Source organism: Rhynchophorus ferrugineus, unplaced genomic scaffold, assembly GCF_030347505.1.
Source record: "Rhynchophorus ferrugineus isolate W39M unplaced genomic scaffold, kcgeb_rfMv2 rfM1, whole genome shotgun sequence".
Classification (NCBI taxonomy): Eukaryota; Metazoa; Arthropoda; class Insecta; order Coleoptera; family Curculionidae; genus Rhynchophorus; species Rhynchophorus ferrugineus.
In genome coordinates this window covers 75434105-75460721 of record NW_027472580.1, presented here as the reverse complement: position 1 = coordinate 75460721, position 26617 = coordinate 75434105, and the positions used below count along the sequence as shown (strand labels likewise).

Here is a 26617-nt window from a genome sequence, read left to right as displayed (position 1 = left end):
TTAAAAAACATTAATACAAGAAACATCACTTATTTCAACTGATACATTAGATACCCCATATTATTTCTTGTTACCCGTTTACTGATGATCTTATCATCCACAAGAAGATACATCATTCATATTCCAGCAGAAATTATTTCAAAAATGACAAAATAAAAGATAGTAATGAACAATACTTTCAATTATTAATATGAATATTACATGAATTAATACAACATATGAATAATTTTAAACAATATTATTTAGGATTTTTCATATTAATCAATAACTAACATTGTATCATCGCAACATATTTTTTTTTAATATTAAAATTGGTGAATAAATACGAATTACAAATACGGTTTTATAGTCAAACTATTATTGTTAATTTTTAGTGAATAGTTCCTAAGATTTCTATAATTTCGCGTATCTCTATTTTTTATTATTGTTTACTTATTAAATATGTGTATATAACATATATATGGAATTCATAATATTGAAATACGGCTTAAAAATATCTTAATACAACAAAGATATGTTGAATACACACACAGCAAAAGAACTGTAGGAAGCATACTGTTTAGTTTTTCAGAAATCATAAAAAAGGCTTGTTTGTTGATCAGGAAGTATATGTAACTGCACTATGTCATTAGATTATAACCCCAAAATAAATAAATAAAAGATAAAAGAAAATAAAACAAAGGCATGAAATGAATAACGAACTATAGCTATTTCGTGCGATATTTCATAACTGATGAGTAAGATCTAGTGCTAACAGAGACACGACAATCAAAGTACTGGTAGACTGAACTAGATGTCTATCGCAGTATAATTGTGAGTATCATAATTGTATTCAATGAATAATAGTTTGATTTCTTAAGTTTAACGTTTTTAAAGTACAAATAATTGAGTTGCCATAGTGTTAATTTTTATTTTATTTTCCAAGGTGATAGAAATTATGGATATTAATGACAGTCCATTTTCTTACGACAGATTCATTAAATTTCTATTGATTTAATATGAAAAAAGAGCATGATCAAAACTATTGTAATACAATATTGACCAAATCACCTGCCATTTTATATGCATTTTTAATCATTTTCTTGTTGAAGGACATTCTCATAAACTTGTTGCAAATATTCAGCGGGTAGAAAGATATACGCCTGAAAATAAAATTATCTTAAACAATATAATATGTAGATTAACAAGAAAAATATTGGAAGTGTAAAACAGATCCACAAATAACTATTTGTGAAACCTAACAGATAATAGGGTAACAGAATATTCTCTCTGGAAGCCACGAGAAACTGGAAACAAAAGGCTGAAGCAATCACTGGTCATTTGGTGCAAACCTTCCATCCAATGAAACAACTAACCAGCTAAATGAAAGTGAATTTAAATGTTAGTTATAAAAACCAACATTAATCCAAAGAAAGCACAAAGCTATGAATACACTAAGGTATTGCAAAATCTACCAATTATCTTCCACCACAACTAGGAAAACCGCCAAGTAAATTGAATATGACACTATCTTATAGACATTATTCACTACTACCATCTATAGTAAAGGTAATTGAAAAACTACTAATGAGAAAATTAAAATAAATTATAGATAGAAAAAACTAGTAACTGTAATTCACAGACGTCATAGAAAAACCATAAGAAGATAAAAAAAATATGATCATGCATTCTAAAAATTTGACATTCGAGACTTATCCACAGACAATGAAATATTACCAAAGCAGAACACTGACGTAATCTAGTCAGAATGTTTAGAGTAAACCAAGAGAGGCTAAAGAAACTGTTAATTCAGACCAATCACATACCTATTTTGTACATGAGATATACTACAAATGGAAAATCGCCATAGCTACATTTGCTGATGACACTGCCGTACTTGCTGGAGATAACAAAAGTAACCAGAACATAACAACAGGCGGGTAATGATATAAATAATTAGATCAAGACTTGGGTATAAAAGTTAACCAAAGCAAATAAGTGCACATTGAGTTAATTTATAATAAAACTGCATATACACCAGTAACAATGAATAATACCTAACAGTATAATTGAATACTTGAAAAGGTCCGTTCATAATAAGTGGCTGTTGTATAAATACATTCTAAAACCGACATGGGCCTATGAAATCAAGTTATGTTCCGCGAAAATTAACATAAAAGTATTGCAACTTTTAATAACACTCACACAGGCAGTTAGCAATGATAAAAGAAAGTGTCTACAAATTGGTAGAGTGTTTTAAGAATACAAACCTTGCCTAGGAAGTTGTATATATTAAACGTGTATGTTCCTAAAAAATCTTTTAAAGACCATATTATATATAAAATAGTAAGCAATTTCTCCAGAGCAATCATCAAAAGTACTAAAAGACAACCTTTAAATATGATCTTATAACTATTTTTTTTTAATCTGCATTTTTTGCTGAACTATTTGGCTACATTTAACATTGTACTAACAATCTATTGGTCTAATAATAAATTCTTGATAGTAAGGACGAACAAGGTATTTACAAGACAATGCAATAATGCAACCAACATTGTAAGGATCCATGGATTCTCCCAGACATACTTAGTTTGAAAATTATTGTAAAAAGCAAACTGTAGATTAGTCGACAAGAACATGTAAAAATATATTAAGTATTCTTTGTGGGCTTTTGAACGAAGGAAATTCATAATGATTAATATCATAAACTTACGTCTTACTATGTATTACTGTAGTAAATATTACTAACAAAAATACCAATTGCAAACAGTAAAATTCAGACACGATAAACGAATGATAAAAGAAATCGTCTACAAATTGGTATCAACCATAAAACATCAAAAACAAAAAAAGCTCCCACAACTAGAAACAGGAAATTAAAAGGCATAAATTAAAAAAAGTGAAGCGCGGAAACACAATTTGAATTTTTTCCGGCGCTCCAATGGTCCGACGTCGTTTTCCATTTTTTTTTACGGTTCTCCCTTCTTTTCGTCGTTTTATCTTCGAGCAGCCGACGTGGCTTAATTAGCTCGACACGCAAGAGCAAAAAAAAGCGAGGAAATTTATGAAAAAAGAAACAGTCCGTTTTGCATCCAAATGGATCGCGGATACGCCCTCTCCGCGTCGTTTCTCGTCGCCCTGCTCGCTCACAAATTATTTCGAGAGAAGAAGAAAGGACTTTTTAAAAAGGCCGAAACGTCCGCGCGTTTCCTCGTCGAGCACGTCCCACGCCGTTGCGCAGAATTTTAATCAAAAACCCGGTTAATTAAGTTGGATGGAGACCCGGTTCTTTTTGCTTCTTTGAGGTTGAAATTACTAAACGGCGTATTTGCATTTAAATTGATCGTTTTTGTTCCTATCTGGCACCGATTAACTTAATAAATAACCAGATAACGTTAAACGATTAGTAAAAAAACAACTAAAAAATACGGGAAATCTTTGGAGGAAATTAATATAATTGGAAATACTATACACAAATTAAAAACAGTTGACTTTCATGCAGCGTTGGAATGCACATGCAAGTACCTGGTGATGTTTTCATTTTCCTTAAAGGTACCTCCACTTGTATGTGAGCAGATAGAATCGATTCAGTGGAAAAACAGATTAACAAAATTTTCCAAAAAAACTCAAACCACATTTGCAGTAGTATCTTTATCATTTCTACCACATTTCTAGGGTCGTTATCATATTTATAGTAATCTGAATTTTCCAAATTTCATCATCAATCTCAACCATACTATTTAGTCGTATATTAGTAACAAACTTTTCGACTTCCCATTGTTTCATCAAATAATTTCACAAATAACAAGTAAAAGAACTGAATGATTGTTCACAACAGTTCCTCGGCAAATTTCTAACTGTTAAATTGCAGTTATCTGTTTCAACTTTGTAATAGAACGTTTATTTCAGCAGTAAACATATTTAAGTCAATGTTTGTTGTTAAAAATTGATTCGCCATATTTTTATTCCATGGTTTATAATGAAGTATTGTATATTATTTACTGAAATGTTGTCAAATATCGGTCTTCTCATTTTATGAATATTACCAAAAAAATTTCTGTATACACAGGGTTGGGCAGTATTTAAACTATTTATAATTAAAATACAAATACATATTTGGTATATGCAATTCAACTATTTCTTAAGAGTGTAATTTGTAACTCATATTTTATATACCTGATGCTGAGATATTTCGTAGTTAATATACACCGGAACCTAAATATATTTAGCGATCAATGGGTATATTCTTCAGAAAATAAGGTTAGCAGCACTGCAACTGTACTGTACGTCATATTCATTCCTAGACGGTTGTTTTCACAAAAATTCTAAGTATTAATTAAGTTTATTATACACTCATACGTCACTATGAATGATCAAATTCACCCAATATATTTGTCTACGATGAAGAGATTCAAGTCAATTCATCCGCTAATATTAACTAGAGTATATATAGTCGCTATTAAAATTAAATTATAATATTTGTAATATTTGTAGGTTATGCAATATCTATATCTTATAATTTTTACCTACGTTTTCATTTATTTCAGAGAAAGCACCTTCAGCCGAATATTCCAACAACAAACTAAGCTTGAGAACGCTTCATAATAAAAACGAAAGCCGGAAAAACACAAAATATCATAAATTATGGACAGAGCATGATATCCTTGAATATTGTTGATGATACTACTTTTGTTAAGATATTTACTAACTTTCCGCACAAAAGTATCTCTCTCTCTTTCCACATAAACGTCTCAAGACGAAATAATGGAAAAACATCAAACAATTTTTAATGCAGTATCATCAAACTGTGGAGCCAAACCATGTAGAATATGTAACAACCACTGCTGATATGTGGGCAATAAGTCTTGGAGCTTTCTTGCACACTTTATAATATTTAATTTACTATTTCTACATATGTTTTATATTCAATAATTTTATTCTGTATTTATATCTGTCTGATTTGTATATTTACAAAATTACATTAGAAAAATTAGTGTTCATGAAAGGATAATCTTGTTTTCTGATTAATAGTTAGGCTTGGTTAGTTCTATTCTGTCCGTATTTTGTAATTTGTATTTTGTTTATTATATATAATAGTTATTGTAGTGTAACTATTATTTTGTATTTCAAATACACTGTTAAAACATATTTTATGTTTCATATTTTATATACATGAGGGATCGTAATTTGTATTTTAATTAAGTCAAAGCGCGTATTTTACCCAGCCCTATTCACACAAGAGTGTTTACTGATATATTTACAATATATCAGGTCAGAGCTATTGGTTTGAAGATCTATTGTAGAACTAAGTTCCTCTCTATTTGGTTCATACATTAATAAATTACTATTTTATCAAGAATTAATTATAAAAAAATATTATCTTAATTCCTCTATGATATATAAATGGTTTTGATGAAGTATATTTGCATAATATAAAGCTTTTTCAGATCAATTAACTCTCCAATGCTTCTTACTGACAAAGAATATGTACTGCTGTAATATCTGAATTATTATTATATCATGCAACAAATTACACATTATAGACAGGCTTGATGTATTTATTATTATAACAGTTGAAAAAATTTAATTTGGCTCAGGAAAAAGTAAAAATAGTATTAAATATTTCTATAAAATAAAAAACAATGCTAACCTTATAATGATTTTTTTTGTGAAACTTATTTTAAAAGCAATGTAGTGAAGAGGAAGGCATGCTATGTAAAAAAATTAGGGCGACATCTGTACGTATGTTACCGAAGCAGCAACGTCACTGCGAGAATGAGCATATAGAATACTGTACAATGCTTCTGGTTACAGTTACCTAATTTTTTATTGATTATAATTCAAAATATAGCATAATATATATTTGTTGTAAGATATATCCAATATAATAGTTTAGCTAATATAAACTGTTAGGGGAAGAAACTAAAAATATAAATAAAATCAAAATAGTATTAGATTATTAAATAACATTGCATATCTGAATTAATTTAGATAACAATAATTAATAATAGAAATTATTATATAGCATTATAATAATTAGAATATATTTCCCAAAATATGGTAACATTATCTCTTTCACCTATTTATTTTAAATATTATAGAAATGTAATGATGATATAGCTAAGCGTTTTATTTGATCCAAATTAACTTTAAATATGATGTTGTAAATTCGAAAAAACTCTTTATGAGAATATTTCAACTAAAATATCTTTTTGGTAAGCAATCAAATCTTATATCCATCAAATGCATTTTCCTGAAACCAGTTATTTCTTAATTCTTTTATATCCAAATATACCATAAACCATACTTTGCATAAATCTACGAAGTGACGATTTAATTGCATTCGTGAATAAAATGAAACTGATTTACGTAAACTTCATTAGCGATATGAATGTAACTATGTAAGTAATTTTCAATAAATTTGGGTGCCAAACTCATATTGATCACCACTTGCAGGTGCACCAACCGATGATAACCGATGATGAGAATATTGAGAAGAGAATATAGAAAAAATCGGAGTGGGTTAGAATCATTCATGGATCAGGAAACAGAACCCATTGAAAATAGTATACATTTAAAGTTCTAAGTGCCTGGAATTTAAAAGTTATTATAAAAATTAAGTAAAAAGAAATTAAGTAATAAATTACGTTGATCTATTACATAAAAATTTTATCATTAAACGCTCATCTATACCAAACATCTCGTTGAAAGATAACTGTTAGATCGAACTGATGTCTAGTTATAGAGGTCTGCGTCCTTCAGACCTTCGTAAAACTATAAGAAAAAGAAAATATGCACCAGGAATTTGTATTTGTGTGTTCGTTGGCCATAACGCAGACGTTCTAAGAAGAGTAGACTAATAAAAAAAATCCCCCACAAAAAAATATATATTCAAATGGTCCCGGAAAGTAAAAGGGTACGTATCCTAAAACCCGACGTTTTGCGAAAAGCAAAAGCGTAACTAAAACGTCCCTTTTCTTTCGTGCGAGACGCCGCCCAGAATTTACGAGAGGGTTTTAATTTTATTTTCGAAGGTTGTATTCAGATAAAGGCACCCCCTTCGAATACTCCGTGATTATGCAAAAGGGCTGCCGCCGTATATTCAGATTTCTCTTCGGACCGCGTCCTTCAGAAAGGTGGTCTTTGTTTGGCGTGCGTAAGATGGTAGGCTGTTAAGTTGTAAACTGTAATCGCTTTAAAAGGTTTGAGAAAACATCGACCTTAGGATCCAGGGGCAAAAAATCGTTTATTAGGGGTAATTTTGTTTGCTTGTTTTTTTTTTTCGCTAAAGGAATAGCCTGTAAGGGTTATTATCTTTTACTCCAACATTCCATTTATTTAAATTAACAACCATTTATTTTAAAGAACAACAAATATATTTAACAACAGCTTATCATAATAGATGGTTTTGAATTTTGTGCATAATTTATAAAATTAATAGAAATTACTCAAGAAAAACAAAGATAAGCAAGATGTCTCTTATATAATATTTCTAAAGTAAGTATTTCATCAAGTTACAGAAATTACAGAGTTCCAATGATGCTCTTGATACTAATTTTAATATTTTTCATCACACTACGACAAATTATGTACTTTGTTAATTCTATTTCTGAAAAATCAACAGTAGTCGAATGCAAAAAAGAAAAACTATCGAAAATATGCTTAATATAAATATAGTAAGCATTTTAGTACCATTTACTGTAGATACCATTTTAAATTTTATAACGGTACAATTTTTTGCTACAATCACGATATATAGATCAAGCTGCATGTATCGAAACAATAGAATAGTTGGTTGATAATGACTTATAACGTTAAAATTCCAAAAACCTCATGACCATGTGAGAAATGTTTATAATAAGTTCTCAAGACTCTTGCACTATAGTTATCTATACTCTATAGATGGTTAAAGGAATTGAATTAGATTGAAACTACATTGATTTAATTGTTCTTAACGTCAAGAATATTGCTTTAGTACAGGATATAACGTAAAATATTTATATCTAAGGAAGGTTGTAAATAGATTAGTACCACTTAATATTTATTCTATATTTATAAAAGTAACTGTGGCACTTATCAAGTAACTGTAATTATAACAGCTTTACTCAGACTCCGTTTTTAAGCATGAATCGGAAAAGCCGTCCAATGTTCTAATAAACGTAAATAGCATTTTTATATTAAGAATAGATAGATTTCAAACACTCAACACTGAAGAGGTTTTCATTGTTATATTTATAGATGTGTTGTATCTAATCATAGTTATAGATGAAGCTGGAATCTATTTTTTCACCAATGTGAAGATCAGTTAGTCAGTTATTTGGACTGAAAAGAGGATCCGCAGAAGACGTTGACAGTTTTAAAAATACGCATCAACTATTTCTTTTTCAAAATATGGTAAAACCAAGAGGAACTCTTATATGAACGTATTAAAACAAAAAAATAAGGCAAGAATTCAATTACTTCCTTAGCAATCCTTATAAGTCAAAACCTGAATAAATGCTCTTTTGATAAAAACTTACCAATACGGGAAAGGCAGAGTTGCGGTTAAGCAGAATACCATAACGATTAAACGTCTCCTATGATTAGGAGAAGTGTACTGAGATAAACAGAGAAATGTTACAAAATAAGGATACATTTTCTTTTACTTTTGGAGGAACTGATGAATATGTTTAATGCCAAACTTCATTAAGTTATTTATTAATATAAAATTGTTACTGGAGATGAAACTTATTAACGATTTTTGTTGCGTTCACTAGTCAAAGATCGAAATATTGATGTACAAAAGTTATATTTTGGTTTACTTGAAAGAACGACACCAGAAAAAATTTAGTTGGCCAATATTGTTTGTCTATTATAGTACCAAATTATAATATGGTAGTGCTTATCTTATTATTTAGTTGAAAAAAAAACAGCAGTTCTGTTCAACATAAGAAATTCTGGAAATTTTTGCTACATATTAATCGATTAGAAGATTCAAAACTAATATTTTTATTGGTAAAGAACTCTGGATAACATGCAGGAAAACAGAAGATTAAAGCGAAACTTACCACACGAACTTTTAAAGTTTATTTGTTAGCTTGGGAAATATATACAGATTGTGTATTAATGCAAGTACAACAGAACCGCAGTAATTAATTAATTTGTAAATAAGTATTGTAATAAGCATATCTAATATATGATGTAGTTAATAATAATACTATTTTATCAAGATATATCCTTACTTAACTCTAATTGCGATATCATTAGTGCATTTAAATAGATAATGGTAATATTTTGGAAATAACAAACATCATGCAGAAATTAATAGTTAATAAACAGAAAATAACTGTAGGTTGAAGTAAACATTGCGGTAAAAAAAATTACGCACTTCATATTGTCACGAATAAAAAAAAAGATAGAAAGGGAAAATATTATTGAATCGTATAGTATACTAGATTACCCTAAAGACTAGAGATCTTGGTGCACTTTCAATGATATGTTTGACAATTAATATTTTCTGTATCCCTATGATCTATTATCTAGTTTTATCATGATACTAAAATATCTGCACAGAAATATAATATTTCAATTAATGGTTGTACATAATTTAAAATATTTGTAAAGTCTAGACTAATTGGTTTGTCTCAGATATAAAACTAATGATGGCCGTTGATCCGGACCATGTTTCAAGATCGAGTCTACAATCTGTCTACCGTATCAGATAAACACATCATACCCACCCATGACCTGATGGCGGCGGACCAGTGACGTGGAAGGCAGCCAGGTAGAAAGGGCGGGGTACGAATTAATTTATCCCAGAGATGAAGAGAGAAAAAAATGGCCGGCGGTTAATTTACTGGCGATGCCGACACGAACGATCCACAGTATAAAGTCGTAAATTTTCGTTTCTAAATTATAGACTAGATTTTCGTGAATAGATTTAATTGAAGAACTGAAGCAGCAGGAGGAAAAATAAAAGAAAGACACTTACCTCGATTGGCTGGAGATTTGGTTTTAGTAGTTGGTTGGATGTTGATATCGATGTTGTTACTTCATAGTGTTTCGGGCACAATTATCTGAAAGAAAAACAACTTTTAATTAAACTTATAGTGATTGTGTATTGGTTTTGTAATATATTTTTATAGATTTAAGGCACAAAGCATTATTATTTTCGAAAATATTCTAATTTATTTCAGTTTTCCAATATTTTAACAGCAAAAATTCTACAAAAGACATAACTTAATTTAATCATATAACAATAACCAACATGTTCAAAAACATGGACGTATTTTTGAATTCAACCATGTCTCATCGGTTGTAACAATTGATGATGGAATATGGCTGTTATATTTGCCAACTACGAAATTTCCTAGTGTCCCAACAAAGGAAAATGTGTCTGGAGTACATAATTAAGCTATTGCAGATTCAAGACGTTCTCAATGTAAATATTTAGGTATTTTAAGTATTTTAGGTCGATAATACATTTAGTCAGAGAAATTTACATATCTGTGTAATGATAGTGGTAATAACTTTTAAGAAGAACTTAAGCGCGAAAATAGTATTGAGTTTCTAGTAAGTCCCTCCTAAACAGCCTAGACCAAATAACAGAAAACTTATATATAAATTTCATTTCGATTTTCTTGGTTAGATAATATTTGGAAGGTACTTTATAGAGAAACCACCAAAATGGGAATATCCTGAGTTGGACTTTCTTTATGGACGCACCGTAGCTTCCCAGTTAAGTTTTCCATGCATGTAACATACCAAGTCATGTTTCCAATGCAGCCGCCTTATGATGGTTTTCTGTAGTTTGAGTTTCGAATTCCACATTTAGAGTAGATCAAGACGTTACTTGTCAATTATATCGAAGTCACAGTTTCTATATCGTCGATATAAATTCTTAGAATTTTTATCGACTTAATGTATAATTAAAATTAATTACCTATAATTATTGGATTTGGAAACGTAACGTAATATAAATACATTCACCGCAAACACAAAATAATTGTTGTAATAGAGGGAAGCAATAGTTGTAGTATATAGTATAATTTCGGTAATCAAAAAATCGGCTTATGTTTTGGAAACTAAAATCAAATTATCACATGTCATATATTTTTAAACAGATTAACAATAATTAAAAGATATTTTGAATTAATATATATAAAATTGTACAGAGACACAAAAGCACTCCTAAGATATGTAGTATTTAATAATATATGAAAAGTGCAATTGGACAGAATTTTACCTAATATAGATTAACAATATTATTAGCAACATTAAATATTTTATGGATGAATAAAAACTTAACATTTTGGCAGAGACTATGCTTTTATTAATATAAAAATAAAATAGTAAGAATAATAATAATAGTATTAATACATATTTTATGCAATGCAATTTTTATTACTACACTTTCACAGACTCTCTTCTCCGCTCTACACACTTGGAAAATAAGATATTTCAGTATATTTAAACTGTTTTGAATCGTACATAATCTGCCCCCTCTGTTTATAAAATAAATTTGAAAGTGTAAAGTAACACTAACTAATGGTTTAAACACATTTTTTAGTATATTTAGTTCTTGTTTACTCTACATTTAACATTTCGATAAAAATATATTGCTACAATAGAATAGTGTAAAGAAATTATTAATTGACAATTATCAATAATGCCGCCTTGGTTGGCGCAATCATCAAAGCGACAGAACTGTCCTCATACTGTTGCAACATTCACAGGTTCGAATCCGGCTAGACTCAAAATCACTACAAGGATAACCACTTCAATCCTATCTGGCTAATAGGAGACTCTAAACTATAACAAGAACAAGTTAAATCTTTTTGTTTAAAAGAACCATATTTCGTTTTTTATATTTTGAATATAACGTTGTTGAAATTCCCCCTTCAGTTCTTTTCAGTAGCACGGATTCGAGCGAAGCACTACAGGAAAGCGTCAAACGGGGTCAAATAACATTTTGTGACTAATATGGATCAGCTTTACGAGAAACACCCATTTTTTCAAATCATTTACGGTGAACATCCATTGTAGCATCAGAGATGGGATACCCTTTGCCATTCTCTTGAAATTCCATATTGCTCACTTCTATATCGTTCACAAAATTAGCAACAAACTATAGTTCATGCGGGTTGGTCTCGTTTTATATATGATACCTTTATTGTTAATATAGTTATTTGCATCAAAGATGATTCTTGGTCGATATTGTGCCCTACAAAACAATCACGATTTTGTTCAAGCAACTAAAATGTTATGCTTAAAAAATACTTACTGAAAATGCTAGAAAACTTAGATTTTTCAGTTAGGTATCTTGCCCAGATGATTTGGCATCAGTCACTGAAAAATAAATCTGTTCGTACCTAAGTTCCCTTCCGCTAAATATTTATTAATATATCAGGCCCATAAATTAATTTTAAAAGATTTACAACAGATGGTGTTATGCGTCTTAAATCGCATCGAGCACATTTGCAGCTTACTTTATGTTGAAGCCTCACTTTCATACTTTGTTTTTCAGTATGTGTCATTTCCTCGAATTGTGAACAAAAATATTTTTCAGGACGTTGAAAATGTCTCAATTTGTATTCCAATATTTGTGGGTTGTTTCACTTTTTCATTTTAATGGCGGCATGAGATCATTGGATGCCGTGTGATGCTCATGGAAACTATAAGCCAACCATATGCACCATCGCTTCAACATATGCATACAGGTTTCGAACATTTAAAAGCGGTTCCGATATATGAGCCGTGACCTGGCTGATCCGCGCTTCACTTCATTCAGGAGTTCAATAATTCCATATTATGATACCAAATAAATAGGTTGATTCGTGGATAGCCTCAAAAGATACATCGTTTTTGCGGAGGTCATTGTTGGTCATTGAATATATTTTAGAGGTTTTTAACAAAAAAATTCTTTAAAACTAATTTATAGGGCTAATATAACGTTCACAATCCTAATATTAGCTTCTCATATCATTATTTACCATTATTATAATATATTTTTTCTATCGGAGAACACAGTTTCACCAACTTAGTTATCTCTGCTCTATAAGTTCCACTATCCACTGTACCTCCTGTTTTCTAGATCAGCTTCTGTTTTTAAATAAAGAATTACTCATATCCAAATATGAATGCTGTCCTATAAGTATTTTTTAATTTTGTCTTATATATACTGTGATGACCATTATACCTATAACATTATATACCTTTATATTTACGTAGATTTTAGATTTTTTAAGTTATCAGACCACAATCTCGACCGAGATACAATCGCTCTGTTTGTTTTATTTGCTTCATTATGAAGATATTTTAACAAATAGTTAAATGTATCAAGAAAGGTCTTTACCTCAATTATTGATAGGTATAAGAAATACGAACTTTACAGAACGAATCTGTGCAGAAGAAACAAATCTTTGAATTACAGAGATTACGGAGATTCGAATACTAAAATAACTAATATAATTTTATTACTGTTTTACTATCAAATAAATGTTACTGTAGATCGAAAGATCGGAGGGTTGGACTCAGAACACATATCAAGATTATCGAGCTGATAACGATGCATATTCAAGAGAATTCCTCTGGGGTACAACAATGTAGAGAAGTGACTGGTTTTGTTTAGCTGTAACAAGGGCCGATCACCGCGGGATCCGCGTACGCCATGAAATACGAACCGTGGCCATTCGGGACGGAACGAGAAACGCTGAAGATCGGTAATGGCGCGGCACGATTATCAAAAAGGAACCGAGAAAACGCCAAAACATAAACTCGACGATATTATTGCCGTCGGCCTGACAACTAATATCTCCCAGTGCACGCCGTTCGCTGGAAGGGAAAGGCGTAAAACATTTGACACGAATACAGATTATCTCACAAGAACGTAAGTATGGGTTTTATGGGTACTGGGTACAGGCGTGACCGCTGACAAACCGGTTTTTGGACCCGTGGGCCCCTTGTCCTTATATTACGAACTGAAAATCCATCGTAATCTCGAATAAAAATCCAATATCATATATAGAACAAAGTAGATATCGGAGAACCAGCAAGAGAAAATATATTAAGATTTTATATTTTTAAGATTAATATATATTCCCGCATACCATTTTACCTCCGCTATGTATAAATAGAAGCCTAATTAACAATAGGTTGATAACATTACTTAACATCTTCCCCGCTTGATATTTCCCATACGAAAAGTCGTATCACAGCTCATCTAAAAATTTAATGATTTTTGTTGGAGTTCTTCGTATATATTAATTAATTAAAAGCTTTAAAACAGATGGCGTTTCTGTATATTACATAGTATCGGGTAATTTTGTAACCGACATCATGTTGAAGCCTCAGTGACAGGCTTCACTTTTCAATATGCGTTATTTCGACAAATTTTTCAGTGTAGAGTAAATCGCATTTACGGGTCTTTATATAATTTTATTTATTTATTACTATTTATTAAAAATTAACGAAAGTAAATCTGTGCTTGTCCTGTTCACTTATACCCAGACCGTACAAGCACATTAAATAATACTATTATTCTATATAGCAACAGCGCTAAATACCTCGGAAGGAATATTGATGCAAAACCTCGCTGGAAGGAAAATATAATGAACTGGAATTAAAATATAGGAAAATGTACTGGCTAATTGGAAGAAAATAACAATTATTAGTACATAATAAATTGCTATTATATAAGCAAATACTGAAACCTATATGGACATACGGAGTTCAATTATGGGGATGTTCTGCAAAGAATAACATAAACAAAACAAGGAACAAAGTCCTGAGAGGTACTGTGGGCGCACCCAAATACTATAGAACTGATTACCTACATCGAGACCTTCAGTAAGTCAAGAAATCAAGAGAATTGCAAGGGGGCATGAAGAAAGATTTCATTCTCATTACAATATTGAAGTATTGCAGCTTTTGGATACCACCAGAACAGGACGCAGACTCAAAAGAATCAAACCATCTGATCTTGTGTAGTATTGTACTGAGGTGCCGTTAATAAAAAAAAGCAGTGAAATAAAAAAAACATTATTTCACCAGATGCTGAGATAGGGCCGATGGGTCCTCCTAGTTATATACCTATATTTAAGTTATCATGAAGAAAAATTGTGGGTTGGTCAGAAACGACTAGTAACAATGTAATAATTAAATAATGAAAAAATTTAATTTAAAGAAATAGGCGACTAAAGATAGTCGAAGGCCGTGTGAAGCCTATGGACCAGGGAACATATAGACTTCAACATTTTAAAACAGGTGAGTTCGACACCGAATACAAAGAGCGTTCTGAAATACGAAAAAAAATTGAAGACGAGGATTCGAAGGCATTAGTCGATTATAATTAATGCGTTTGAGTCCAGCATTGCGCGAAAAGCGGTCAGACTACGAAAAGAGACATTGCTCTTTCGAGATGGAATCCGTAAATTGTCTGAAAGATGATACAATGGACCTATATTTAACTATTTTAAAATTTAGACACTATCTAACCTAACCAACTTAACATAGATTGACATAATTTCTAATCTGAATAATCTTCGCTGTATTTTATTCCAAAGACACGAATAAATTTTACTTGTCCTCAAATGTTTTCTCAATTACAACACGATTTACGTTATCAGTTATCGAATGATTATTAATAAATTCAAATTGGTGACTCGGATAAGTTACTTTTCCTTAATAATTGATTTGAGATATCTTAAGAACAATTTCTCAATAAATTTGCATATGATTGGTAGATGATGATGATGAAATAGTTGAGAGTATTGAGTAAAAGTTAAATGAAATTACAGGACTTATTATTCTTTTTCTTGATATGTATTTAAGTAGTTGGGAACATATTACAACATAATCCCTAGCCTTATATATAATAAATATAGGCCTTAATCACAATATTCTATTTATCACAATTTTGATTTAGTACAGTTTTGTCGTCTGGTTATCTGCTATATATTAATTTAATTAGTTCATGACTATATTTTTACATCAAATTCTGCCACTAAATCCGTTTTTGAATAACATAATTCAAATACGCGTGAATAAAATGCAAAAATGGCATGCCCCTTCCAATTTCATAGCGGCAATACAATTAATTTTTGGGTGAAAGTCAAAGGATTTCTTGTTACTCAGTAATGTCTACCATGTCAATAAAAATACGATAACTCTTTTTCTGTATTATTAAAATTTGACGAAAAATTAATCGTGGCTAAAACATCCCAGAATCTTCAAGGCCCATTGCCCTTAATTTACTTCCATTCTCTTTTTCCATTAACTATTGAACTAGGCACTCACAGACAAATAAATTGACAGAATATTTCATTTTTTAGAAAACCCCTTTAGTTACGTGAAATCAAAATGAAAACTATAACTATTTAACATCCTCCTACTCCAAGAAAACTATTTCCAGAAACCCCAATAACTAGTCTAAGTAAAACCGTATGTCTATAGTTATGGTCTCATAATTAGTCACTCTCCAGTCAATAGTCTTAATACCGAACAGTTCATATAAAACAACATGTTCAGTCCAGATAAATCATTGCGGGTAAAAATATAACTAAATCTATAACAAAACAGATTCAAGAATATCTTTACTCCGAGTATTTTCATCATATTTATATTTACTTTCACAATATCTAATTTATATTTCACGATATCAAATCAACTATAAGTTAGGTCTGCTGTAATTAAATATACGCTGTATAGAAATAAATAAATTATGATATATATATTGCTTTTATAAAGCAGATAAATGTTGGCAGCCTGCTATGCCCATGCTATTTTGAGAGCCCTTGACCTATTGCTTATTATTATTAAAATGACAATTGTGGTAAGTTAAATGAGTAATCTATAATAATAAATTATTATTATAATGTAATTATTAATTAATAATTTATAGTGCATCTATAAAAAACGAATATATGCAACAAAAATTAAGATAATAAAGTAATTCAATTATCACATATATAAGTATATAACAATCAAATACAATAAAATTCATTTAAAAAAACTATTTGCCTAAATAATTTTTACAATTCAGGTAAAAAAAACGTATTTTTTGATGTTGGACGTGAAAGGCTCATCGAGGTCGCAAGATACAGTAGTTAGCACTTAGTTCCACCACCAGTCTATAAATAGAAAAAATAACAATAATAATAAAAAAAACGTTAACCCGTTGAAGAGTTACCGTTCCGCTCAAAGTACAATGCCCATAAAACCAAGGTGAAATATCAATAAAGCTGGATATCAAAATCAATAGCTCTGCTTTTATTGATATAAACAAAAATACTACTAGTAGCGCAGCGCCACTGTCTCTAGAAATGAATTTTATCGTTTTGGCAACTGGTTTAAATTGAATGAGTTATGTCTTGTCTTTGTCGAGCTAATTTTCAGCACATTTTAATTAACGAAAAAAAAATTGCCAAAGTTCTTTATTATAATACACCTTTATTTACTTATTTTTAAATAATTAAAAAAAAATATATATAGGCAGGTAAAATAATATTGTTGGGATGTTTATGAAAATATTTTTAATTTTTGTTTTTTAACTTTAAGTGTAAGAATTATAACAATTATTCAGCATTAATTAAAACTAATTAAATGTATTGTCGTGTATATCAATATTAAAAGCAACTGTGCGTAACAGAATACATTAGGACACGTTAAGAGAGAGAAAAATGAAAGTAATATGAAATTATTTACATTAACAAAATAATCTAAAGTCTTCTATTGTGTGTCTAACTTCATTAAAACATATTTTTAATAGGTGCAAAGAACATTGAGTTGAGCGAATAATTACTGTAATAGCCGTTTAAATAGTTTTAAAAAAAGGCTATGAACCTTAGGAAGTCAAGGCTCACTTATTCTAAAACTGAGCCTAAACGTAGAAGTAAATATTTGTTTGAGAAAATCAAAAGTAAAGATTTTAATAGGAGGATATTATTCGAAGAACCATGTCATCTAGATGAATACCATGCATCAATAACAACCAAACTAAGAAAGGGGTCTAAGTATTCCACAACACCATCTAACAGAATTAAGAATCTGAAAACATTATGTGAAATCTTGCTTTAGAGATAAATAACAATCATAAGATATATTACACAATATTTTAGCTTCAGTTCAAAAAGAATTTATACCAGTTAGTTTTAGCACTCTCTGATTTCTGTTATCTTGAAATGTTAAATTGATGCACAGAAAATGATGTTAGTTGAACACAGGTTTAAACTATTATCCTAGCTACAGCGTCTAGGTAATTAATAATAAATTTGGAAGCTGAAAATTTGTAATGATTTTAATAGTAAATTCTAATAGAAGAACTAGCAAATCCATCGCCCAGTAAAAAACTTTTTTATGTAAAACAAAGTCTACTGACGTTTTAATCAATTCACTCATACCTTTCACCGAACAAGATCTATAGCCAGTGACAAGAGCTGCGTACTTAAACCAGTAGCTATTTGAAGTGAAAGCACTTGTCCAGACGGTGACAAAAAACGGCCATTTAGCTCTCTTTTACGACAGCGCCGGTAGTGCCATAATATTGACACCTAATTTGGCGAGAAAGTCAAAATATTTGGAGTTAATATTTAACAGGCGTTGAAAAAGGGCATTAAAGGCACAATTTAGGTGAAAGTTCGGATAAGAAAGCTTAAGCGTGTCGAGCCTGTGACGATAATTCGTAAACATTTTTTGTATTCAAAAAAGATTTTCAGAATTATGAATAGAATTTAGAGATTTTTTCCTGGTCGAAAACATGTTATCAAGTATATTTATTACAAGGCATCAGAAAATCTAAAATCTCAATTGATATATCGTTTTATAAATTAATGGCCTTTATTCTTCAAGGTTTATTGGTTTAGTTTTACGACCAGAAACTAGATTTATATTCCTGTTGAAAATATTAATTAGAATAATAATTAACATAATACAATAAACAGAAGTCAGCAACTAATTTAGTTCAGGAAACTTGTTATCCTAATTAATAATTAATAGGAAAAAGCTAGAATACCGTTCAGAAAAACAAGCAAGACTCCTTGATACAAAAGGGAGCACGCAATCAATTCTTCAGATAACAGAGATCCTAATATACAAAGTTTACACATCTAACTAAAATGAACAAGAGACTACAGAAATTAACAACAATATCCAAAAAAAATTAATCCAAAAGATGATTGATAGATTTCGATGATTAACATTGAGCAAAAATCATTGATATCGGCATTTCAAAACAAGTGCAAAACGACAGTGCTTAATTCTGTTTCGCTTTATATATGAAACATTCAAAAAATCTGGAGTAAAAATTATATTTTAGTGGTAATGGAAGTTAATATATTTTTTAAAGATTATTGATTAAATTTTATTATTATTACTATATCAATAAAATTATAAAATCATAAGACTATTTAAATAATAAAACTTTTTCATTATAGATGTTCCTAAACCACGAATTCATTATGATTACGTTTCGTTATTATTACGGCAAAAATAAAGATAATTATTGGGTAAAAACACGAATTTTGTGTGAGTTAATTAAGTTGCAACACTATATCGACGAAGCCGTAATTAAAAGGAAAATTTTTAACTGAAAAAGCATGTTTAATGCTATTAACGGTTCATTAAATATATCAACAACAAAATATACGTTTTGTTTTTTCATTTACAGCGTTAAACACCTTGAATATAACCGCACTAAAACGGTTTTATGTTTGCAGCGTCATATTCGTGACTTCCTGAGCACGATACAGATTTAAATTTGTTTAATTATATGTTTTTATATATTTATATTTATATTATGTTTTTTTTCTATTAATAGAATAATGTTCTGGTTTCATAAAAATAAAAATGATAAATACTGAAGATCTTGTTAACTACCTTAACATATGGTTCTCAAAGCTAAGAGAAGCAAACCTGGAATTATGAATGTCTTGATTTAATGTAGGTCTAAAAACTATTGAAGTAATAACCTTTAATGTAAAGAAAAAACCTTCTAGTTAGTGTGTTTATGGAATGAATAGCGAATCAAACGTCCATCGTGCTTCTTTTAATAAATTGTATCTTTTCTTGATATTTAAGTTGATTTCGATTAAGTGAATTAATCCTTGTCTTATAGTATAATATATAATAAAATGTGTCATAATATACCTGGTATCCTATCAACTTGCGAGACACTTAGAGAAATTAGACCTTGTTCATGAAGTCATAATATACAATTTGGTTGGATGATTTATTGCAACCCCTTATACTCCAGATAAGCTTTCTAATTGACAGATAAGCCATTTTCTCTGATATTGGTCATTACAGTTTATTAGTTTTGAACCAGATCTGCTCTGATTATATCTAACGTGATATTAATTCACAACATATGTAGAGTAAAAATGTCATTTTACAAGAAATTATTTCTCTTTAGTCTTTTCTTTCGATATTTTTAATTCTTTATTTTTCTGTCTTGGATGTGTTTTCAACATTGAAATTGAAGCATAAATATTAAGGTAACATATCTGCTAAAAGAAAAATGGGTATGACCAGTCCGTGCTAGGAAAAATAGTGCGACTAATGTGGTTCTTTAATTTAACTATCATCCTGTAAATTAAAGTTTTGTTTTAAACTAAACACTTTTCATAACTGGGTCAGTTGGTAGGATTCCGGGAATATCATAAGACTAGTACCTAGTAGTAGACTATTTACCACAAAAAAGTGAGATTGATGTTTGATTCGCTATGCGCAAAACATTCCTTGATATAGTTTAACGGATTCCGGGTTAAAAAGTATCGTAAAGTCCCCTAGCCATGAACTATTGGGATTTTGAAACATTCTACTGAAATTTGCTGCAGTACAGGATGCACGTTGACCAATGGCCCATTACAGTAACTCAATTACTCAGCCATGGACTATTAGAATTTGTAGACAGCATTGCTTGGAAAACCTTTCCATATAGGCTAGATCTTGGAAATTTAAGTTCATTCTAGAAGATGAGCAAATGGGCTAGTTAGTTGCTGGGGAGGAGCCTATTAATGGCCTGGTTGAAAGTGTTGCGGAAAATTGGTCCAAGTAACCGAAGACACAAGACAAGTCATATTCCCATTTACTTGCTCGTTATTCATGATATTCTATTTAAAATAATCAAGGTATATTATATTCGATAATATTGTCTATATTGTTGTTTCAACAAACAGTCCTTTCACTTGACATGTTCCTCTTAGATTTGTATTTGACAGTATGTCTTTCAGAGATCCTGTTTATTTTGCTGGAATATATTACTAATGATGTTTAATAAGCATATGTTATTTGTATATATTTAATAATAGGTCGATTCGATATTGCAGCAACCCGTATAGCTAGATTATATGAAATAGCACACGCATATATATTGTTACTGGTTGCTAAATACTGTTGTGTGTTAGTCTACTTTTAACTAATAGTTTTTCTCAGTAATTCCAATTATATTCATTTCTAAATATAATAATAGAAATGTGTGCTAATATTCTAAAATTTTTAAATTATGATATTCTTAAGAAACTATTGATTTATCGAATGGATATTCCCCTATACGTACATAAAAAATATATAAACCTTTAATCATGCTCCACTTACAATAAAGTTGACACCTAGTTATTATAATCGTTAAAACCATATTAAATCATAATAAAAAACAGATTAAACTGTAATAATTTCAGTACTACTGGAGCTATTAACAACAATAAAACTAATGTAATAACGCCATAAATTTTACTGTTTTTAAATAGCGAATAAAATTTACAAATTTTATTATTAGTTATATTTTAATAAGGTATCTGAAACGATAAATTATTTCTCTTATCCTTTTTTCTTTCGATATTTTTAATTGTTTATTTTTCTGTCTTGGATGTGTTTTCAATCTTGAAATTGAAGCATAAATATGAAGGTAACATTAATAGAATCCTAATCTATAATTGTTTAAATATTTACAGAAAAATTCTAAACATTTTTTAGATTAAATGGATACAACAGGAAAATTGGAACCATACATATCACATATGAGAAACAAATCTATTTTGAATTGTAAAAACCAAATTTATAATAATTTTTTATTCATATATTTTTTTTCTGTATTTTAAAGTCCCCTTTTACCAACTAGAGGTTTATTTGGACTGGACCTACAGTTTAACGTGGGCTTCGAACCATGGTACTCGGTATTAAGCCTAACGACTGGCGAGTGACCAACTTAGAAATCATCCCAGAAGACATTAGGTCTTACCCAGCCTGGTTACTAACGTGATTGGGATCATTTACCTTTTCGGATTTTGTACTCTTGCCTAGGACAACATCTTCCTAGCCATCGCAACAGTAGGTGGGCCGTCCTTTCATCTTTACCACTGCACCAAACAAGCCCGCTTTTTATTTATTTATAATTTATACAAAAATAATATTAAACTGGGGTAGTCCCATTAATACTATTTCAGATTTTCTTTAGGTAACTAAAAACTTTAGCACTGAAAATGTTATTTTAGATGAATGAAGAAAATGTTATAATTGATATTTACTAAATTCATTAACATACTTAGTGGACACTTGATTTATCACATACTACTATGATCAAATAATAGTAAGACCTTAAAATTATGTTGCTCTTTCTTATAAATTCTATCTATGTTAACTGTTATTTACATTCGACTATTTGTTCCGTTAGAATTCTGAGGCAGTAACCCTAAATCACTAATATATACTTCTGTTGGGTAATTAGCTAGACCCAAAAAGCTTCTCGGATAAATTTCTTTGAGTCGATTTACTAGATTCAGTTTTAATTGAGACATGACGTTAGAGATAAAGAGAGGCAGATCAAAATCAAACAACTGGACTGCCTTCTATGTTAGGAGACTTGACCCAGTCCAGAATGCTGCCTTGAGGATTATACTGGGAGCATACCACACCAGTCCGGTTGAGAGCAGTCAATGTGACGCAGAAATTCCATAACTTGGTTCACGGCGAGAGCTCCTTGTCATGAATTATGCAAACTCCCTCAAATTTCATTCAGAACTGTGTCAATTCGGCTTTTTCTTCTCTAACAATACTACAATAAAAAAGCATACAAGTCCGTCATCAGTATTTCATAGGACTTGCAATCGACTAAAAATAACAATACCTGCTGCAGTCAACAGAACTGTTGCAATATCACCCTGGTAGTATTCCAATATATCCATGGACCTATCCATGATGGTACTAAGTAAAGAATATAGTAGCTTCTCCGTAGTAAAACAGCTCTTCGCCGAGACACTTGAGGAGAATTTCCCAAATCACCTCGCCATTTACACTGATGGTTCTAAATGAGAAGATCTCGTCGGTTCCGCATACACTCCAAGTCTATTGGAGGAGCACTTATGGCTTCCTACTATTACTAACATTTTTTAAGTGGAGCTTTTGGCCACTTACGAGGCCCTATCTGCCCTGGATAGGTCATTAATAGACCCATCATTATTTATAATATCAGACTCAATGAGTTCTTTGGATAGTCTGATTTCACTAAAGACAGACCACCCTGTAGTTATAACTATCAGAGAGCTACATACAGCACCGAAGAGGAGGGGGTAAGGATAAATTATCTATGGATTCCCTTTCACAGGAGAATTTCTGGTAACGAAAAAGCTGACTATCTGGCGAGCAGAAAGAAAGATTCAATTAAACTAAGCGTTCTATTTAGCAAGGTTCAATTTAGTAGCTAAAGCACAAATAGGGACTCTATACAAAAAATTGGATCAACTAAATTGGGATCTCCTTATGGAAAATAACAAGTTATGGGAGATCAAGAGGGCCCTTCATCAATCTCCTAATATTAATAACTTTGGCAGGTTCCAACAACTGAACATCCTTGCTCGGCTGCTAATAGGGCATAACAAAATAACTCATGAGCATTTGGTAATAGGGAGAGACTCTCCACAATGTGATGAATGTCAAATACAAAAGAGTGTCAAGCACATCCTTCTGGGCTGTGGAAAGCTTGAAATACTGAGACCGAAACTCGGGATGCCAAGGTCATTAGAGCAACTGGTCCAACCCAAGCATTTAGATATGCTTACTAACTGTTTAACGGCCGCGGAATTGATACAGCTCATGTGATTCATTGTAAGTCAACCCTAAATAGCACAAGAGGCTGATGGGCTTCTAAAATAATAAATAAATAAAAATAAAACTACTGGACTTGTTAGTCGGAAGATACTTTCAACTTGACCTAATATGAAGGAGATTGCACTAAAACATCAAACCAAATAGCAATCCAAATCCAATGCCAAAACAATGTCCTACGATTAATTCCCAATGCTTATCGATATGTAACCTACGAAGAGCTACATGATGATCTCGAAATCAAATGTACTTACGAAATTATCTAAGAATTCGCCTTAAAGCACGAAATAAGCTATTAAACTATAGCAACGTCGAAGCAATATAGTTACCGGACAACACGCAAGATTTCAGAAGATTGAAGCGAACCAAATCACACAAACTTGTACACTGTAGAAGTGTTATTCTTTATGTTAGCTTACTCTAATCTGAAAAATATACACTGACGTATTAAACCCGTACTCGCCTTGCTGGTGTATTTATGTAAGTTACTGTATTGATAATATAATTTGTAAATTAAACATAAATTAAGCATATCTAATGTGAGATCCCGTTAATGAAACGTAAAAATTTTAATTAAGACCAGCCATACTTTTAACTCTTGAAGTTTTGAAGGTTACTCCGCAAATACATTTCAATAGTAATAAATACTTGCGCAAAAAAGTACTGAACTAGTTTTGAAAGACAGAATGTAAGTTTATAGCACAAATTATTATGTGTATACAAATATGGATAGGAAGATGTTCGGGCAGATTCCAGGAAATTTAATATGGAAGTCTTCGTAGATAGCGAAATAAAGTACTCATGACTAAAAAATATAAATAAATATAAAACCTAAGAGTATTGTCACAGTTTGAGTTTTAAGCGAGAATTATATGTTATTGTAGTGGTACACTATACTATATGTTCGTATACTTTAGTATAATTATTTTAAGTAGTTAGTATAAGAAATACTGAAAAAACTGAAGTTTATCACAAATTGAAATACATTTATCCCACCCATAATGATGAAAGCAATTAGAATTTTCTTGATTATCGACGATGTGATTTAATCGAACCTACCGTCAGCCTGCCTACTTATAGCTATCTAATGATTTAACCAATTTAACATCATCATCGTACTCATTAAAATCTTATCAAATCAGAAACGAAAACTACATCGATACATAAAACGATATTTATAACTTCCCCAATATCGAGACATAAAATAAAGTAAGTTATTACGGCATTATCGGCCTAAATTACTCCCGATATCTGCCAAATATTTCAATGGAATTAATATAACGGGCGCGCCTTCGCCGCCTCGCACTCGGCCGCATCCCGACCGAAAAAGAAAAAGGAACATTCCGACGCGGATTAATTTTATCTCATTCCGATGCTGGAGCACTTATCATAAATAACCAGCTTTAATGAGTACCGTCCTGAATAAACGGACCAGAAACCAGAATGGATTTTATGAAAAAAAAGCCAAACGGGAAAAGAAACCCCAAACACGAAAAGACATCGGTCGAGCGTGATGGGGCCGCAACGTGCGAGAGTGAGTGAGAGAGCAAGAGAGAGGGGAGAGTACCGTATCGACCACGACCGCGAATAACCTTGGGCGTGTGAAGGTTAACGCATGCGCAGCGGTGCATTCGATACCCTGGCCAGTATCGAGCTGGCTGTGTATTGATCCAACCGTATCCATGCGACGAACAATCATGGCTGCTGCGATGTGATCGCACCACATTGGCGGGGCGGTTGGGGTCCCCTGCTGGCATGAAACTTTGCGTGATTCTCCGCCTGCATGATGCGACGTTGTCAGTTTTATAAAATGAAGAATATTTAAGAAAAATTTCATTAATTTATAATGTCTAAAACAATCACATTTTAAATTAATTAAATATTTGTATTATTAGAAAAATATATGAAAATGACTTGGACTGTAGTTATTTTTTTGAATAATTTATACGCATTTATTTAATGCGTATATTAATATATTTTTCTATATATTTTCCTTGGATCAAAATGCAGCCCCAATTTTTTTTATTTCTTTGCACTGGGAATATACAGTGTTACAAATTTTCCCATGTAATGTTTTATTAAAATATATTTACAAATATAATATTTACGAGATTCTTGTTTTAATATTTATTAAATAATTAGTAAGTTTTAAATACCTAAAATATTTTTTGTTATATTTTAAATTCCTTTTTTAACCCACTAAAGGGCATCTGGGCTGGACCCACTGCTTAACGTGGAATCAAAACCATTGTCCTTGGTATAAGACTTACTGACTGATTAACTTAAATATGATACCAGAAGACACCCGGTCTTACCCAGCCTGGTTACTGGCTTCATTAGGGTCATTTTTCTTTTCTTATTAACAATCACAAACATAAACATGCGATCACGCTCCAGCAAGATTCGAAACCGCTGGTATTGCAACTGCAGAAGGACCGTCGCGTCGTCTTAACTGCTACGACAACCAAGACGGTAGGTTTAAACTTGAAAATTAATTGATCAAACAGTAAGCCACATACAAATATTTTGTTTTAAAAAATTGTGTAAAAATATTAAAATAATT

The 26617-nt window shown here is 30.9% G+C and overlaps 1 protein-coding gene across 2 annotated transcripts in view; it reads right to left on the bottom strand.

Annotated features, from left to right (window-relative positions):
- The window catches only part of Abd-B (Homeobox protein abdominal B), a 261108-nt gene that overhangs the window by 110722 nt on the left and 123769 nt on the right, over positions 1-26617 (bottom strand). For both annotated transcript variants that reach the window (XM_076410122.1, XM_076410111.1), the window contains exon 3: positions 9950-10034. The gene's annotated coding sequence lies outside the window, so the exon portion shown is untranslated. The remainder of the gene's footprint in view (positions 1-9949; positions 10035-26617) is intronic.